Source organism: Podarcis pityusensis, assembly GCF_964106645.2.
Source record: "Podarcis pityusensis genome assembly, chromosome: 9".
NCBI lineage: Eukaryota > Metazoa > Chordata > Lepidosauria > Squamata > Lacertidae > Podarcis > Podarcis pityusensis.
In genome coordinates, this window is record NC_138034.1 from 52,347,743 (window position 1) to 52,353,742 (window position 6,000).

Below are 6,000 nucleotides of genomic sequence, written 5' to 3' on the forward strand. Positions count from 1 at the left end.
TTTGCACTTGTGGAGTTTCCTCCTAATCATAGAAAAGTACTAGAGTACACTTGATTGTACAAAGTTGCTGGACAACAGCCATAGGTTACAATCCTATAAACAATTATGAGGAATAAGACCCATAGAACAAAGTTGGACATAAGATTGACCTAGTGAATCTATTTAGACTGCCACTCTTTGCTCTTTATTCTGCTCCATAAATGTAGAATGCCCATAATCCCATTCTTAATGACCATATTGCTCTTTCTTATGAACTTCAGGATCATGAGCAGAGGAGAGAAATTGTATCTCTGAAGTGTGAATTGGAAAAAAAGTTTCAGATTTATTGCTTTGTATCTTCTAGGTACGATGGTACTTATTTTTCCTCATGTGCCATTTAGAAGTTCTTAAATAAAGGACTCTTATGCCTGCTAAGGGAATTGACACAGTTCACTAAAATAATTTCATTCCACTGGATAGCAAGGCATGAAAAGCTGTAGTTCATCTTTTCATTCATACCACGGTCTGCCAGGGTATTAAATAAATTCCCCTCCCTCTTCCACTAAGTGGTTGGCATTTACTCAGTCTTCAGTGCTGAAGTTACTTTAAGTACCGTTTGAGTTATTAACTTCCCCCCTTATTTGGATTTATATTGAAAGTTGTCATAAACTACTGCAAGTTGAAAATGGTGTCTGGAGAAATCCACGTTAAAAGCATTATTTTTTCTGAAGTATTCATCATTATTCCTGGTCTTGCAGTGGCATCCTCTGAAGCCAAAAGAAGTCCTCAAGAAGAAAATAAATCAATTATGGCAAGATTATCTCATGCTGGTTATTATGTTAATATGAGAAACCCAAAAACAAAGTTTAGGCATCAAAGTCTAATCAATAAGTGAAAATCACTTTCTCCCACTAGAAGAATGTGTATGTTCATTTATTTATTAAAAATCATTTGTATACTGCCTTTCATTTCAAGCAGAACAATAAAACAGGCAGGACATAACAAAATACAACACTAAAACATATAAACATATATCAAAATTTATAAATGTGTTGGAAAAGCCAAGACAGGCAAAAGGAGGTACATCTTCACACAGTCAACAGCTAAACGTCAATAGGGATGCAGGTGGCGCTGTGGTCTAAACTACTGATCAGAAGGTCAGTGGTTCGAATCCACATGACGGGGTGAGCTCCTCTTGCTCCTAGCAGTTCAAAAGCACACCAGTACAAATAGATAAATAGGTACCACTGTGGTGGAAAGGTAAATGGCATTTCTGTGTGCTCTGGCACTTTTCACGGTGTTCCGTTGTGCCAGAAGCGGTTTCATCATGCTGGCCACATGACCTGGAAAGCTGTCTGCGGATAGACACCGGCTCCCTTGGCCTGAAAGCGAGATGAGCGCCGCAACCCCATAGACGCCTTTGACTGGACTTAACTGCCCAGGGGTCCTTTACCTTTTACCTTTTTTATCTATTTCACAGGGAGAGAAAATATTGTAACAAGCTACCCCATTCTCCATGAGCTGTGCAAGATTCCAGGGGTTGCAGACGTGCTTACCAAGGCACAGTTCCCTTTTGGGACAATGAGGCACAGCCGAGTCTGTGGTGACTTTATGATATATGGTTTCTTTACACATCTACACAGCCCGAGTCTGGATGGAGAATGTGCAAAACAGTCACATCTCAAGAGGGTCCTGTTCCTACCATTGCTGCAGCCTCCAATTCCAAGAGACCCCAAGCATCACATCTAACCCCCTCTGCAGCATAAAACCAACTGCCTGCCTCATGCTCTGCCCACCCTACCCTTCTTGCAAAAGATACATCTTTTCCTGCCTTGCTTACCTCATAATCCAGCGCAGTTCTGGAAACCTCCCCTTCCCAACTCTGGAACTGTATTTTGCTAATTACACCCCGCTCCCCGTGGCCAGCAGAGATTCTTTCGCCTTGGTGAAGAATTTACTAAAGCCAGGAATTAGCAGTGTAAAAATACTGGCCGGACTTGGGTTAAACTATTCTCTCCTGTGTTCCCAGTTGAGGAAAAAAGACCATGGTTTTGTCATATTTGCTTGCCTTGCGTCAGGGGCAGTGGAATTTGCTGTCTATGAAGAAAAGTCACACTACCTGACGAGAAATAGTTACGTTATGCTTCCAAACCATCTGCACTGTCTCTTTCTTTTCCTCAGGAAACAGCAGTAAATTATTTCTGGATCTTCCAGATATTTTTTTTTTAACCTCAAACTACTTCTGGTTAACTGTAAAGCGAATAGGAGAACAGACATTTCCAATGTTAGATCCAGCAGCAAATATATCAATGTGGACTTGCCTGTCAGTTTTGAAATGCAAATGTAAAACTTACACTGGACAGAATGTTCATTTGCATTACAAATACATCACCTCTTCTGCATAAACAAGCATCAGATGTTAACATAAATTGCAGGGGGGAAAGAAAAATGCTCAAGGGGAAATTAATACTCCTGTGTGAAACAATGTGTTGTTTAAAACAAACAAACGAACTTGGGTTTTTAAGCAAAGGTTTTTGAATGCTCATAGATTATAGGTTTTTGGGTCCAGAGTAATTGGCATCACAATTATATATGCATGATTTATAAAGAAATCCTATTAATTTCAGTGGAATGTGGGGATATATATATATATATATATATATATATATATAATCCTAATGAAAATGTATTGGTATTCTAGTACAATTTCCTTCAGTGAACATTTTTATATACAGTTTTGACTAATGTATACAATTCCGAAAGCAACTTGCCCTAATGTAATGTATCCTTCTGTGTTGTTTTCACTAATATATTCATTTTTAGGTGCACTTTCCCCTAATTTATGTATTTTTATAAGCATTGTTGGGTTTGAGAACTACATTGGAAAATTTGGATAAGTGTGAGTTATGTTTCAGTTTCCATATTGATTTGAAAAGTGCAAATTTGCCTTTAAATGTGAACTGAATTGACTTCAGCTTGCCCCTATCCCAAGAAGGACATTAGCATAAATCAAAGTCTTCTGCCTAATTTAGTTGTGCCTTGAGTTTTTTGTGGGTATTGTCTTTGCAACTCTTCTGTCTGTAGGTTGTTTCTGATGCATTATATATAATTTGCTAAGTATTTCAAGTTAGTTGACAGAGGGAAATACCCATATGATTGTTCAAGGATTTTGACTCAAAGATTATATATTCATTGAACATATTTGCTATGTTAAGCATAAAAGAGCTAATCCATTCTTATCAAAAGGTCACTTATTATTTTAGACTTTGAATGATTTTATATTGCTTAATTATTTTCATTTTAAAATGGCTGGGGGTTCTTATATGATTTAAATAGTCTTCTTTTTGTAAGGTCATGCTTTATTTATTTCCAAATGCACACTCCAGTTTTGTTTATAAAAACAAACAAACCTCAAAACAGTTTACAAAAAAATAATAAAACAGAATGAAAGCGGCTCAAATTCATAAAATAAATTTCATACAGAATTTAAAGCTATTTGGCAGAAATAGTACGTAAAGACTGACTTGAACTGAAAGCACATAGCATTCCCATTAAAAATCTTGCAGGCAATGAGAAACCGATAACAGGTTTATAAATATTTGCAAGGGATTATTTTTCACTGGTTCCCTCTGTCACTTCAAAGGACAAAGATGGACATTTTTACCAGGAAAAGTGCAATAACGCCTGACTGTTGGAAGGTAAACACTATTTTAATGAAAAATGGCACCAGTCTTCCACAAAAACAAACTTGAGTTTGTCCTGTGCATATTTCACATTAGATCATGCAGAACTCTTGTGATCTAACTTCCCATAATGAAGCAACTAGTGAATGAATGAATCAAGGCTAGCTTTAATCGCTATCCTTTGCATTATTTAAAAAAAATAAATCCAAAAAAAGGATTACAGCATATGCTTTTGAAAAATAAGTTTTAAAAAGAATGCAAAATATACAAATCAAAGGTTGCCTCATTTCCCTTGAAATAAAGAAAGAGTTGCCATTTCCCCCAAAGGAAACTACAGGTGTTCAAATGGAGGCTTCCAACATATTTATGTATTAAAAAACCCATCTTTCTCTTGCCATCTGTCACTAAAGAAGACGAGATATAGAACAGTGGCAGACTCATGTTCAAAAGGCTGTCTTTGGGATAACAAAGAGAAAAGTTAATGGACACAGATTTACAAATTATTAATGATTTCTCTTGCCATTTTTGAAAAATGAACGCTATGCACACCGTCTCTCTTCCCAAACAGATTGCATTTTATTCCTCTGCAGTTTGTCCATCAGGCTTCACTCTGACAACATAATCCAAAACTAATCCAGAGCATTCAGTTTTCCTTGTTGGCTCTCATGCACACTGCTTAGACAAATCCTGCTACCTGTCAGCCCTCCTGTGTGTGCCAGACAGCCTGCCAGGTTAACCCCTGGGGAAAGCGAGAGACCTACTGACTTAACCCCTACTTCCCTTCCAATAATCCACTGTAAATATGTAGCGTTAACGGGCTAACTGCGCTAATCAGGGCTGGATCTTTTAAAATCTGCTTCATACACACTCGCTAAGTAGTAAGGATCTGAGCATCACTGTTAGAAAAGGGGAAGTCAGTGCATCCAAGTATATCAGCCCCAAAACAGCAGATGGCTAGGACACACGGAAAGGATTTAATCACTTAAAGCAGTGTGTGAAAACACATGCATCAAATTGCTAGGCCACCTAGTTGCTTATGAATCCATCTGAATTGTCAGCACAAAGTCAGGAAAAAACAATAATCCAAAGAAAGCCCAAGAAGCTCTACCTTTGATATAATTTATTCCTCCAGGTTTTGCTTCTTATAATTCACTTTTACATATATCCCCCTCCTCTGTCCAGTACAGCTCCAGCTTTAGATTTTTGAAACCTGCACTTTAAAATAAATTTCTGTAAGAACTGGCCCTTGCCATCATAAAATTGCTTCCCTCACACATTGCTTACAATCAAAATTGCCTAGCATCTTCAAGCCTTTTTCAATTTGGAGGCCTCCTAAAATCCGAAACACACAGCACAACTTGAGTAACAAAGACTTTTCAAAGTACTCACTCTTTATTTGGTGTTGCAGGGGGGAGACCCCAAAACAAAACACCATTGCTTCTCATTGGAATTCAAGGCACATCACTCTGTCATTCTGTGGCAGCATCAACAATCCACAGCAGAAAATAACTTGCGTAAGCACGGCATACCCGGGAGCACTTAAAAGCCCCGCTAAGCTCAGCCACATGAGATCTGTAATAAAACATTGCTCAGCTCATTTAATGATTGGAAGGCATGATGTCCAGGACTCCAGGTTAATATCTGAAGTGGGGGGAGGTAGAGTTACCCATGGGGAGGTGGTCCTGAACTCTGTCATGAACAAAAGTAGGAAGGGAAGATCTTTTGTGGCTTGTGATAAGAACATTCATTTTAACTCAATTAAATTCCTGGCAGTCTCTTGGGAGGAAGAGATGATATTGATTCTTTATATTCATATATGGGTATGTACAAATGTGCAAAACATTTTGTACAGTACTATAAATCAGAAGTATTTAAAAAATACTGAACACAGCAACTTTGCTATCATGATCACAAAACAAAAACAAAAACACTAAGAAAACAACAGCCCTCAAAAACATTTTCTTATAAATCTGGAGAAACCTGCAAAATAATATACTGTAATAGTATTTTCCACTTAACTTTTAATAAATGTGAAGAATTGTTAAGGAACATTTGCAGCACTATCATTAACCAGATTCAGAGTATTTTTGTGTACCTTGAAAGTTTTTACAATTATATTTTCTCAAGTAAACATTAATCATTCATTCATTTTGAGGTTTATTTTGGTAATGAAAATTGAACCTTTTTCTTGCTTTTAAGCTATTGTTCTTTTCTTTTTGAATAATATATAAATATCTGGTATTTATTTTCACAGAAAGAAAGAAAAAAATAAAATGTTGTGTCAAACCTTCTGAAAGTATATATTTAATTGATTTTCAGAGGTTTATAAAAATACAGC

At 36.9% G+C, this 6,000-nt stretch overlaps 1 long non-coding RNA gene across 4 annotated transcripts in view; it reads right to left on the reverse strand.

Moving 5' to 3' along the window:
* The window catches only part of LOC308485081, a 45,927-nt gene extending 40,660 nt beyond the window's left edge, over nt 1-5,267 (reverse strand). For 2 of the 4 annotated variants that reach the window (XR_013990325.1, XR_013990327.1), the window contains exon 1: nt 5,052-5,265. This is a non-coding gene — a long non-coding RNA (uncharacterized lncRNA). Of the gene's footprint in view, nt 1-5,051 lie in introns of all 4 variants that reach the window. The other 2 variants (XR_013990324.1, XR_013990326.1) reach the window with 2 other exon arrangements.
* Nucleotides 5,268-6,000: the final 733 nt, after the last annotated feature.